The 14,012-nt window shown below is 36.2% G+C and overlaps 1 long non-coding RNA gene, 2 other non-coding genes and 1 pseudogene across 3 annotated transcripts; 3 read left to right on the forward strand and 1 right to left on the reverse strand.

Annotated features, from left to right (window-relative positions):
• Positions 1 to 2,658: 2,658 nt before the first annotated feature.
• On the forward strand, positions 2,659 to 2,732 carry TRNAI-AAU. The gene has a single exon. It is a non-coding gene; the product is annotated as a tRNA-Ile (tRNA).
• A 1,154-nt stretch (positions 2,733 to 3,886) lies between these two features.
• LOC113278535 lies at positions 3,887 to 4,994 on the reverse strand. Its single transcript, XR_003325557.1, has 4 exons — positions 4,879 to 4,994; positions 4,756 to 4,790; positions 4,224 to 4,658; positions 3,887 to 4,132 (listed from the first exon to the last, which is right to left on the reverse strand). It is a non-coding gene; the product is annotated as an uncharacterized LOC113278535 (long non-coding RNA).
• A 3,050-nt stretch (positions 4,995 to 8,044) lies between these two features.
• LOC113284802 lies at positions 8,045 to 8,144 on the forward strand (annotated as a pseudogene).
• A 5,227-nt stretch (positions 8,145 to 13,371) lies between these two features.
• Positions 13,372 to 13,445, forward strand: TRNAI-AAU. The gene has a single exon. It is a non-coding gene; the product is annotated as a tRNA-Ile (tRNA).
• Positions 13,446 to 14,012: the final 567 nt, after the last annotated feature.

Here is a 14,012-nt window from a genome sequence, read left to right on the forward strand (position 1 = left end):
TTCCTGGTGGCAGCTGCAAGTTCTTAAAAACTTAAACTTAGTGAGGCTGCAGTATAAACTTCATCACTAATGGAGCTTCCACCAAATAGAGAGAATTCAAGTTATGTCAAATGAATGAGCCACCAAGAGCAGCAATTTGGAAACTAGTTTCTACTTGCCCTGAATTTTTGTTAGCCATATTCTGCTTTCTTCTAGAGATTGAATTTTTGTTTGCCACCCAAACAGATAATGCTACTAAACCTGTGGGAGAAATCATTTCTGCTTTTGTTTATAATTTGCACAATATACTTTTTCTAGAAAGGTCTCAAACCAAATTCAATTCAGAGCTAATTAAAAAAGATACAGTAAAGTTTCAACCAATAGTTCCATTTGAAGTCAGCAGCACCCCCATCACTACTACCACTAGCATCCGTAAAACAGCATCATAAATCTATAATAGAACTAGATTCCTAAGACTTACTGCATGTTTGTTTTCTCCTCTATACAGGTAGGGGATTCTACATAGAGGTTTACCTCTATATCTATATTAATATCACTATATAATGTCTCTTAAAATCATGTTTGTTTGACCACTGCCTAACAACTCTATATTGTGTAGTCAATTTTATGTATTTCTCATTTTATCCTTATAAAATTTCAAAAAATCCATGAAGATCCACAACCAAAGATGTTCAAAAATTCCGAAAAAATATGCATTAGAAAATACAATCAAAGATGTTCACTTTTTCTGAAACGGGGCGAAAGTATCATTTTTTCTGAAACGGCGATAAAGTGTTACTTTTTTATGAAACATGGCAAAAGTATCATTTTTTCTGAAACAGGGCAAAAGTATCACTTTTTCTGAAACGGGGTGAAAGTATCACTTTTTCTGAAACGGGGTGAAAGTATCACTTTTTCTGAAACGGAGCAAAAATATCACTTTTTCTGAAACGGAGCAAAAATATCACTTTTTCTGAAACGGGGCAAAAATATTACCTTTTCTGAAACGGAGCAAAAATTTCACTTTTTTCTGAAACGGGGCAAAAATATCACTTTTTCTGAAACCGGGATAAAGTGTTACTTTTTCTGAAACGGAGTAAAATATTACTTTTTCTGAAACGAATTTAGGTTTTGTTTCGATAGTTGATAAAATTTGTCAAAATAAAATTTGTTGAAGGGTCGTATGGACATTTCACAACGAAATAGAGGTTCGGCTGAAAGATAGCAGTAGAGAGGTGCTATCTGATTTCCTCTATCTAATAGCGGTTTAGCCTCTATATTGGTAGAGCTAGTGGAAAAAACAAACATCCTAAAATGTGGGACCCACCTCTACATAGAGGTTAATAGTGGTTTGACCTCTTTCTTGACCTCTTTCTTTGGATAGACCTTATACAACAAGTTTATACACTCATCTGGAGTCAAATCTGAAAAATAGGTTAATCCAAGAATGCAGGAAGACTTGGTTTGGTTATGTTTATGGACACGCCGAGCGGTTTTCTTGAAGATTTCAAATCTCTCTTTGAAAGCTTTTCTATCATCCACATCGAAGTGGTGTTCATTAATTGATAACCACCTCAAAAACAGAGCGAGGAGCTTATCCTCAGAATTGATGATATCATCAGTTACCTTCACAGATTCACAGAGAAAATCAAAGAAGACTTTGAATTCGGCACACAAAGAACAATCAATCCATCTTTTTGATTTTTTCGGGTATAGGCGCCTAGGCTAGCAGTTCTACAAGATTATCTAGCGACGACATTGTCTTCTCGTAGTTAATGTATGGTTCATAGACTTTTGGCGTGTGAACGTAGGTATCAAACTGCATAATAATAAAAAAAATAAAGAAAATGTAAAACAGCAAAGTTGAAACTAATTAATAAAATTTTGCATTCTCTATTGGTGAGGCGCCCACTTTTGGCCTCGTGCGCCTAGGACCTTTTGAGTGTAACATAGAACCATGGATTTAGCCAAACTGTCCATTGTAGCTGAGAGAGTGAGAGTTTTGTCGAACTTATACCTGATTAGAGATTTCGCAAAGGAAAACACACAATGCCCAGGATATGTTCGTTTACCGATTTGAAAAATCTGTTAATGTAGGTGGTTAGTCTGGCTCTTTGATAAGAAGAGGGTTTGTAGTCATGTTGAATCCAAATATGTTCAGCCATTTTTGTGAAGTACTCCTTCCGTCCCACTATTAAGTGATCTAGTTTAAGTTTGCACAATTTTTAAGGCAAGCAAGAAAAAGAGTATTTTTAAATATTTTTTATAATTATACCCTTATGGATAATAACTAGTGAAATTTAGAAATGATTTATCTCCCAAACTAATCCACGGATGTTCGCAAACTTGATACCATTGAAAAACATTTTAAAACACTTACGTAACGAATATAAAAATGTTTATCAAATTATGCATATTTCTTATATTTTTTTTATAATTAACTAAAATGACAATTTTAGTAATATCTCCTTGTTTAGTGATGTAGGTCACTTATTAGTGGGATAAAATCTTAAATCAAATAAGTCACTCAACAGTGGAACGGACAGAGTATTAATCAAGCTCAGTGAGAGAAGAAGAAAAAAACAACCGTTAATATTTGAATGTTGCATGCTAAGAAGAACAGTTGTAAGCCTCTGCCACGTCTATTAACTAAATATAACCATCCCTGATAAACAAGACGGCCAATTAGCTCAGTTGGTTAGAGCGTCGTGCTAATAACGCGAAGGTCGCAGGTTCGAGACCTGCATGGGCCAATTTTGATAGTACTTTTTTTCCTGAGTTTCTGAAAACCTCAGAACGTCCCTTTGTGTCAAATCAGGTTGCAGTAATCTCGCAGCGGCAAATGGCTAGCAAACCAGGCATCCCCTCACCGACTGGCCATGGAAGCATCTTGGAAGTAGGGTTCAAGGTAATGAAATGAAGTTATTATATGTTCCTAAAAAATCTGTTTGGTGATGAAATTACATGGTTTTGGCACCATGGGTGGTGGACAGCACGTATACTAGCTGCAGCCAAGGTGAATTTACCATCTCTTGTTCGTACTCACTGTGTTGGCCATCTTCGTGATGTTAGAAGATTGGTCGTTGCCATGTCGCGAGCACGAATAGTGTTGTGCGTGTTCGGTCATCGATCACTGTAACTACGGCTGCTCTCCTTCCAACTTCTTCTTCAAAGACCTGATGAGCTGGGATTAAATTTCTGACGGGACCACTTCCGTTACAGAACTTGATGTTGGACATACAGGAAGGGCCAGTTTCGTGGGTGGCATTGAAGAAATGGCCAGTACTGTTGATGATGCATCAAGCCATATGAAGCTAACCAAGTTAATCACTCATATAAGTGTGTAAAGCTAGAGTTGCTTCTCCACATATCAACAGTTGAGTTTTGCTCTGGTTTTATAGTCTTTTAGACTTTTAGTGACAGCATCATGCATGTCAGTGACCAGAGCTGTTTCAGCATCATACGTTAAAATTCACGAATAATTCTGGGTTGTGTCCTTTGTATTCTCTGAAAAGATTGATATCTAACAATTTGCTGCTTTCTTCACAGAGTTGAGGGTTCCAAATCTGGGAATGGTGACCAGAGCTATTTTAACTACACCTGCTAAACTCGATGCCATGTTTCTCAATCAAATTCATCTGAACCAAACAAAGAGAAAGAACAAAATACACACATACATTGTTTCCCGTTAAAACGTAGTTACAAACGTCAATGCTGGTCTATTAGAGTCTGTTATACTTACAAGCTCGATAACAAAAAAAACAGAAACAGTAGTAACGAGTTAGTACGCTTACAAGTATGTCATACGTTTTTTGTTTCCAGCTGACTGATCCATCTCTTGTATCCACAACAAGAACCCCAAAGAAGATTACTGTAGACGGGGTACCGTTAATGCATTTGGGGGCAAAGTGAGAGTTTTCAATATAGGTAGACCAGCACATTTTCCCCCACTTATAGCAGTACTGATATCAGGTTCACCAGCAAGAATAGGCAGATTAAGCTTGATCCCATTTGTCATTCGCGTCATTGCTCTTTCAACTGCTCCCTCGATTTTCTGGAGTGCCACTGGATCTTTTATGAAGTCAAATCCATTACTCTTTAACTCAGACACAATGATTTCCAGCACGTGCTTATCACCGCTTGTAATTTTTTCCTAGGAAGATAGGCGAAATAAGCACAGGTTAGGAGTAGAAAATCTAAACATCACATAAAAACTGTCTCAGATAAAGCATATATTAACATACCCAAATACGAATTTCAAATAATTTATCAAGATAGATATTGATGCTTGAGTCATTGCCACTGGGGAAAGACGCTTCAGTTTTCGAAATATGATGAATCATGCAGTCTAAATTTAGAGCATCAGCTGCACTATCCATTATACTTCTTATACGTTCTTTGAGAAATGAAGTTTCTACAAAACAAATCTCTGATACTCTTTTTTCAATGGCTGACTCTGCAGCCTCCTTAACTCACATAAGATAGGAGTAACAAAAGTCGTTCAAGTTATAATAACTCCCCTTGTCTCCATATCTGATTTCGAAGAACGTATCCCCAGTGGGAATCTCAAGTAGCTTTCTTATTAAGGGCCTACTGCCATCTTGAGACTTGTCATTCTGGCAAACATACTTGAAAACTACCTTTGTTACGGTGGACTCTGCAAGTTTCTTGGTTTGGTTCTGTTACATAGTACCGTAATACAACAAGAAAAAAATAAAATCAGAATTTATGATTCTTGACGACAAAACAATCCAGAAGGGGGAAAAAACAACTAACCTGCTCAACTGGATCACTGTGATTATGGTTTTGAGCTGAAGAAGAAACAAAGATATAAAATCAATTTCACTAAAAAAAAAAGTTGCAGTAACATTCATGGCAAAGGGAAAGAATCATAATCACCAGTATGCTCTACTACTACCCAAACTTGTGAACGGTTTGCTCAATAGCGAACTAGCCCATGCGATGTTAACATTCCTAAGCACCTGAATACAGAACATCAAACCAAAAGCAAAAATTCACAAGCAGTTATGAAGATGCATTGACATTATAGAATTAAAATGAGATACAAAATCGATTTATATTCTCACATGTAGAAGGGCGAACAGAACACCAGTCAATGCAAGCTAGATCATGTACTCGTTAATTACTAGAAATGCGTCCGTAGTTCAGGACATAGTCGTAAAAACTGCGTTACCTTCAACGAATGAGCAAAATCATCCGCATTACTTCAATGAATGAGCAAAAACAAGCTCACACCATACGTTCACCATCCCGCCAAAACAAGAAGCCCCTTTAGTGGGAACTTACAGAACCGTATCGGACAAGAGCTAATCCCTACCCAAAGCCGTAATTACATAGTTGCTACAAGTGGGCAGTCTTATCAAATCAGTATAGCTGCCTGTTAGAGAAATGGATTGTTTGTGTAGTCATAGACGAAAAATGAAATGCTGTTCCAGTAGCCGCAAAAGAGGAAAGGGAATCGATTCCATGAACCATCTATTAACGTAGCCGCAGCGTGCAAGCCTCACAAGCATAGGAGTATTTTGTAACTTTATACCCTCTATATCTTGGTTCTAGGAACTGGAAAGAGCACTCAACCACTGGACAATAAATCCCTAAAACACAAAAAATCATGCCCAATTCTGATAATTTCTACACTTTGTCCAACTAATTGATGCTTCAGAACTCAAAACAAGGGTATAGTAATTACTGTAATGTCTATGTTAAGGTAACCAACTTGCGAATCCCTACCTAAGAACTGAAATTAAAAGCAAAAGTACTGAATCCCCAAATTGTAACAATCATGTTATAGATTTTAAGAGCATTAATAAAACAAGGTTTTTGAGTAGAGAACTTACATATTCATAAGAAGAAGAAAAGGAAATGGAAGGCTGACCACGACGAGTAAAAGCTTTAAGCATTACAGAAATCGCCATTGGTAATACCAGTGACTTTGGAGGGTTTTATTAAGAAGATGGATATTGGGGAAAGGGGTTTAGGAGGTAAAGGAGGAGGGTTTTGATAGGAAAGTGCTGAATTTTGAAAAATCCAATGGGAAAAAGAAGGGAAATATTGGTTTCTGAAAGGGGTGCCATAATAAACTTAAAAAATTACATCCCTGGGCTACCTAGAGTTTTTTCTGTTGCCTGGGGCACTTTTTTGAGCAATTTATTTTGAACGGTTTTTTTGACTGCTTTAATCGGGGGCCATGGATTTTAATTGGGGCCTCCCATTAGAGGATAAAAAATGTCACCCTAATTTGGATTGCCCCTTATAAAAAGAATTCTAAATGGCTAAAATGTTTATAACTAACTAGTGATAATCTTAATTAATTAGTGATAATCTTACTTAATTAGAGTTTTAACTTTTTTTTTTCAATTTTGTTTTGGCCCAAATTTGTATGAAAAATTGTCATGATATCGAAGTGTTTCAGTGACGATTCTAAACAGTCGTTACTGTTTCAGTGACGAATCTAAACAGTCGTGACTGTCGCAGTGACGACTCATTAATGACGAAAATGTACGACAGTTTAGAGTCGTCATATACATAATCAATTCCCTGACGACCCTTTGAAAGAGTCGTTATTGTTTTTATTTTGTATATGACAACTCTAAAAAGTCGTTATTGTTCTTGAGGTGTCGTTACTGACAGTCGTTATTCTCTAAAAAAAAAGTCGTTATCTTCGGAGAGTCATCAATGGTAGAAATTCATTAAAGAGTTGTAATAGAATTGAATAAGACCATGACGACCCTTAAAGTCGTTATTGTCTTTGAAGGGTCGTTAGTTTAGATTCGTTATTTGAAAGAAAAAAAATTAGTCAAGGGTAAACAATATTTTCACAATCAGAAGAATGCATCCCTGATAAATTTGGGGTGCAAATAAAATGTCAAGGCCCCGAATTAAAATATATGGCCCCCAATTAAACGAGGTTTTTTTGGGCACCATCCTTTTTTCATGGGGGAGCATCATCTAAATTTTCGGAGGTCATTATGAAGTAAACCTAAGTCATCCCTTATCTAGGTATTTATGTTAATACCAAAAACGAATCATAAGTAATGGGTTTGTGGAAATTTATTTGAATCGACGACGACAAGGAAGAGTGAAGAGGGAAGAAGAGAAGAAGATGAGCCCTCTAAAAATGATGGGTTTGTGAAAAAATAAATTTAAATCGGGTTTGCTATAGTTTTGATTTTGTTTTTGATGTTTTGTTAATGATTTTGTTATATATATATATGTGTGTGGTTATTATGTTATTTATAAATTAAATTAGGTTAAGGGTAGGTAAGTCATTTCCAATTTTTAGGACACTCCTTACAACTATAGGGTAGATATTATTATCACATAATGGTTCCCCACCAAAAAAGATGGTGCCCAAAAAGAACCGTTTTTTTGAAGCATGCATTTTATTGACAAAAGATTAGGTTAGAATTTGATGTGGGTATGTGGCACCCACAGAGTTATGATACAGAGTTTGATTGATAAAAATCGGGATTGCTTGGTCCCATATTTTGGTTAAGGGTTCTGAGTTTGTGCTGACCCTAAAGGATTCTTATTATAGCCAAAACCTGGGGGTATAACCTGAGAGTTACTACACTGACCTTGACTCTGGCCCTTAGACCAAGAAAGGTTTGGATGGTTTCTCCAACCAGGGTTATATGTTTCTGAATATGGGTCAAACTTTGGACAGTTATCAAATCTAGAGTTATTATAAAGATCATGGGCTTGCTCTTCAATAGTCTTCCCTTCCAAAAATGGCTTGGGCTCTACGCCACCACTAGTATGACTCAATTCTAAGAGTTCTAACCTTTTTGTTATAGCATCAATATCGGGATCGGACTCATAAGATCCTTCTACCCTATTAACCTTTCCTCTACTTAGAAGAATTCTTTTCTGGGACTCCCTATTGTTTTCCCATTGCTGAGTCTTTTCGGTGATTTCATTCAAAAGTGTCATCGCCTGATCAACATCTTTATTCTCAAACCCACATGTGCATAAAGACTCGACCATGGTTGTTGTCGAATAATATAAACCCTCGTAGGGGATCCGAACTATCCTAACCTTTTCTAAACCATGGTGAGGACATTGAGCTATCAAATCATTGAACCTTTCTAAATACATATATAAGGATTCTCCCTCTTGTTGAGAAAAAGTACAGATCTGCGTTCTAATAGACGAAGTTCAGGGCCTAGGGGAAAACTTCTGTAAAAAGGCATATATAAGTTGTTCATACGTTTCAATAGACTCAGAAGGAAAACTATATAGACAAGATTTGGCTTTATCTTTCAGGGAAAAGGGAAATAACCAGAGCTTCAAAGAGTCATCATCTAGGTTTTTAATTTTCAGTGTACTACAAAATTCTTCGAATTCCCTAATATGAAAATAGGGTTTTTTATTTTCTTTCCCTAAAAAGAGTGGGAGCATCTGTAGGGTCCCAGGTTTCAGCTCATAATTTGCCTCATTTTCAGCTAACTTGATACATGACGGAGGAGAGGTCCTAGTTGGGTTTAACAAAGCTTTCAAAGTTGTCATTTCTGGCACTACCAAAGAACTAGGAGTACTTTCTTCACTAAGTGTCAAGTTTTCAAAGATGAAATTTCCAAAGACAGGGCTCTCAAAAGAAGAGTCTTCGAGCTCCCCGTCTTCACAAGAAGAACTACTAGGTTTTTCACTAACCAAACGACCTAGAGTGTCTATTTTCTAAGCCCGTTGTCTAATGAACTCGGGCATACACTAGAAAAAACAAAACAAATAAAAAATAAAAATCCTAAAGGAAGGGAGGTTCTAAGCAAACACACAACAGGCCGACTCCACTAAAGAAAACCTAAAGATTTCTAGCAAACAAAAAGCATGATGGCTCCACTTAGATTGTTTCTAGAGCAACTTCTATTCTTTCGAAAAGGAATTCGTTATAATCTGAGCAAACCTCTCTGGAATCAATCCAAGTTAAAGTTAGTTGAATAGAGACGAGGGAAGCTCAGTGGAACTTTGATACTCAAGGTCTCACCGGCATTACAAGGCGGCATATTCAACTTACATAAACCTTCATGAAATTCAAGAATGCTTAAAGAGTAACCAATATTTTTCGAACGATTTTCCTATTAAGCTCGTTACCCTATCGGTCTCGTTCTATTCCAAATTTTAAAGCTTAGGTTCACGTTAAGTATCATTTTCCTAAGGGAGCAATAAGAGAACGGTGATGAAATCTGAACCCTTATCTTGTATGGCCGGTCCTTCCCCTTTACTAGGAAATTAAAGCAGTCGTTTTCCATTCCTCAACATATATGCAAAAGAAGGAATATAGTAAAACCGCTGACAGGGGATTTGCGGGTGATTAAAATTTTTACCTCCCATACCATATCGGCGCAGAACCGCTGTAATCGACTCGGGCCACCGATTCCAATGTCAGTGTGCGAACCCGAGGGGCCGAGGCGATATCGTAATCACTGTCCTTCTCTGCAAATAGTTATAATTAAACTACCCTTCCGTAGTTTAAAAAAAGAAGTCCCAAATGTCCAGTCCAAAGAAATAAAGTTCAAAAATAAAAAGAAAATTACGATAAAATATATCCTAATACAATTTCTAAAAAGAAAGTCTAAATTCTAAAAAAAAAAACTCTTTGCATTTTTCCTTCTCTTTTAGCTTTTAGCTTTGACTCCAGGTCTTTTGGTAACCAAATTCTTTGGTTTAATTTCTTTTTGATCCAAACTCCAAACCTGTAGCACAAAAATAATACCCAAAGAAACGTAAAAAAGAACAAAGTGAAAAATAAAATAAAAATCTAAAAACTCTACCTAAAGACAAGTCTGCGTCGGCGGCGCCAAAAATTGATGTGAAGTTTAATTGTGTTGTAGTAAATGATTCGTTGAGACTGTGAAAGCAGATTCTAGATTTAATTTTAAGATTAAAAATATGATAAACTCAATGAAAGTGATATCAAGATTTTAAAACTATACCAAGACTTCGGATTCCACTATTTATTTAAGTGATTGGTTGATAAAAACATATTTCAAGAATTATTATTAAGCTCTTTTTCACGTTAACTCACTAGTTATCTGTAAGATTTCCAAATATTAAATTGTAATCCCTAAGCATGAATTATCAAAGAATTATTTTTAAGTATAAAACATCAAATTGATTCACAACTAATTAAGAAAATCATTTTCACCTTATAAAAAATATTATAATGATCTTAGTGAATTAAATTAAATTAGTAAAAATTGAAATTATAAAAAGAAATTACCAATCAAACATAAATAAATAGTTTCCTCCGTTGCCTTGGTCACCAGATAATTTTAGCCGCTCATCATGTTGGAACACACTCAAAAGTTGATTTCACTGCTCAAAGTGTTCACAAATGATGAAAATGGGAGAAAATGAATAAAACCGGGTATTTGTAACGATTACAAATGTTACAGAATTATTGTTACAAAGAACGATAAATGGAAACTGCCGCTGTCACTGTAGCAAATATGATTGTTCAGTGTGCGTCTTATGTTCTTCGTGTTCTTCACAGCAGCAGCAGAAAATAGTTTTCCCGCAACTCGATTTTACGCTATGTTGATGCTCTAAACTTCTCCCAAACTCTCTGTCGTCGACTCTATGCTCCTCAGCACCTTATTTAGCCTCTCATGCACAGGAAATCTCCTCCATAACTCCAATTAATTCTCTATTACTCGGCAGTATAAAGAAAATAACTTTCGGATATTTTCTTCCCTGATGTATCTCTACACTAATCCCTATCAAACACGAGCATAAAATGTCTAACTCGTTTTAATCCCGTGAATATTTCCTATGGTGTACGTGTTCATTCCACACGACGATTCAGCCAATTTCAATCGATCAAATCACTCGTGATAGCTTTGTTGGGACATATCACAACTACCCAACAAATATCAGCCCTTTAGTCTACCCAGAACTCCTTTAAATCATTGATTGAAACTCTGCCAGTGAAGAAATGAATTTTCCCGCCAAATTTCATTTTCAAACGAAGGAGATGAGGTGCCCCTTATCCTTCTTCTAGGGTGACGATAGTAATTAGGTGCTCCTTAGTAATTGAGGTGCCCCTTATCCAAAGTAGGGATCCGAATAGCAAATCTCCTCCAGGGTCCAAATAGCACTTTTTGAGCAACTTTTTCCACACAATTTTATTTTTCTAAAAATACCTACAAACACATAAAATACCATAATAAGCACAAAATCGAGTACCAATAATATAGAAAATTGAGGACAACTTAGACACAAAAATGTGTCCATGACACACATATTGACCATTCTCTCATCCATAAACAAGGATATCAGCGGGTTTCAAGGCGTCGCCTCCGGATAAAAATCCCAAAGACACTTCTTTTCTAGCGTGAACCTCAGCCTTGTAACACATATCAACAACAACATCTCTAACAAGATCATGACGGTACTTGAGCCCAACCTCACTAGCACAATGAATCGCATGATCGCCAAAAATTTCCATATCTCTCTTACAACAAGAGCACAACCACCCTTTGGGGAAAAAGGAATACCGATGCGATAACAAAACACAGCTCTAAACTGTCTCGACCCAAGAAACTAATGAAGCCCACTAATTGGTATAGCCAAGAGGTAATATTTTTCATGTTTAATTTTGTTTGACTGTCACAAAAACGAGTCCCTCCCACACATGATAAATTGGTTCGTTATTTTGTTCTTCCTAGCATCAAAGTAAGCAACAACCAGGGTATGCATGGATTGGGGGCGGTTTCTTCAATACTAAAGGAGGAAGGTAGATCACAAACCTAAGAAAAGGCATTTAGTGCTTTCCGGTAAGTATGACCATTCTCAACACACGCATGATACAGGTTGTTGAGAATTTTATTTTGTACTGAACTGGTCTGACTCTGAGAAGCGAGATAACAATATTTGCTTGTGTTCATACATGATGTATATCCCTAAACTACCATCCTTAATAGGAAGAGTAGAGATACGTTGTTGCAAAGGGCCAAAACCTTCTCCATCCCCAGTCACAAGGTGTCTCAGAAATAGAATTAGGTGTTTATCAAAGAACCCCATACCTTGTAAAAGAGCCGAAGGTCTGGTAGTACGCATTGTGAAATATAGCTTCGAAAAACAAGCACAATTACATAGCAATAGCAACTCACATTGGGGATCCTTAAGTTTTTTGATAGATGACATTAGTTGAATAATCTTGTTAACTTTAGAAACAACCATGTCACTACAGAATTGTAAATCCAGACTTATAGGACCACCAAGGAGTTTCACACCATCAACAGGTCTACCAATGTTAATAGGATACATACCTTCATCTAAGCTTTTAACATCATCAGTTGGCCAGAAAACTTTCGTCTTGGTGATGTTAAGATGCAAGCCCCTCATCGGACCATCAGACTGAACAATCTTAAAAGGCTTGGTCACCTCAAATGTGTCCCCAATAATAATGATATCATCAAGGTACCATGCATGCTAGTCCAACTTACACTTTGAAGTTATTTTCTTTGCCAGGGGATGAAGCATGAGAGCAAAAAGGAGGGGACCAAATGGGTCTCCCTGTTGAACACCTCGTGTTGAAGATATAATGAAGTTGTCCTAATATAGTCTCGCCGGTTTTGCATAAAAAAAAACTCCACCAATATGGAGATATCCGGACACTGCATTCTAACTTCTTGGATAAGATTATACCTATCCACCATGTTGAAAGCATTAGAGAAGTCTATCAAAAGCATGGTCGTGTTAGAAGAGGTACCTTTCATCTCCATCAGACTATAAACAACATGCAAAATACTCACACTGCCGCATGGAATACCAACTCTAAATTGAAAATCACCAAAATAGGATGCCATTTCTTTATCAAAAGAAACAGTATCAAGCTTGGACACCAACCTCCTCCATATAGTGTCAACTTTAATGGGTCGAAGACCTCCACCCGGCTTCAAAAGAGGAGTTAAAGGAGCGGTACCCGCATATTCCCCTAAAACTGCAGGCTAATTACCCGGAAGCCACAAATTCACGACCCCAGAAATGGAAGAAAGCAGCTCGTCGGCCACTACAGCTGCAGAACAATTACCCGCAAGCCACTAATTTTTTGTTTTTAAAATTAGTAATTATTATTTTTAGTTTGTGATGATAAAAAAATCATTCCAATCAAAAGAAGGGATACACGTGATTTATACCAAATATAAAGGAAAAAAAGAAGAGCAATCCAGTGATGTTTTAGGAATAAATATCTTGAGATCATAGGTACCACATAAGAATAGTATGCATGAATAGTTTATTTTATATCGTCTGTAGAACGATAAAGAAAAACTACATGGATCAAAATCTCACTTACACAAGGTGGATAGCTCTTGCATTGTCGGTTATGACAGAGTATGTTTCTTCATTTTAATTATGATGTATCAAAGTGGCCCATTCGCTCAGTTGGTTAGAGCGTCGTGCTAATAACGCGAAAGTCGCAGGTTCGAGACCTGCATGGGCCAATAAATATCATTTTTATTCCGTTGTTTTTATTTAAAATCACTAATTATTTTTTTTTTTAAAATTTAATAACATTTTTATTCCGTTGTTTCTATGTAAAATCACTAATTATTTTCTTATAATTTTTAATCGATAAATAAAAATTATACTAATATAAAAAAAATTTAAACCACCGATAATGGAAATAAGGAGTATAAGTATCGTTCACAAAGTCATTTATATTTTAGGAGCTAATGGCTTAAAATTATAAGTACAACAAAAAAATATTCCTAAACAATTTTATTTTATTTTGATCGAGAAAAGAATTATATGGATCAAAATCTTACTTACACAAGATATATAACTCATGCATCGGGGAATATGACGGAATACGTTTCTCCATTCTTGGTGTGATGCATCAAGGTGGCAGGTTCAAAACCTGCATGGGTCGTTCAATTAATTATTAGCATTTTTACTTTTTTTTTTCTTTCTTTTTTCGTTTAATTAGTATTCCCTTTGTCTATTTTTATCTGTCCTAATTTTTATTTTTGTATGTCTCTTTTTACCTGTCCGTTCTGTTTATGGACATA

The sequence above is a fragment of the Papaver somniferum genome, chromosome 5 (assembly GCF_003573695.1).
Source record: "Papaver somniferum cultivar HN1 chromosome 5, ASM357369v1, whole genome shotgun sequence".
Taxonomy (NCBI): domain Eukaryota; kingdom Viridiplantae; phylum Streptophyta; class Magnoliopsida; order Ranunculales; family Papaveraceae; genus Papaver; species Papaver somniferum.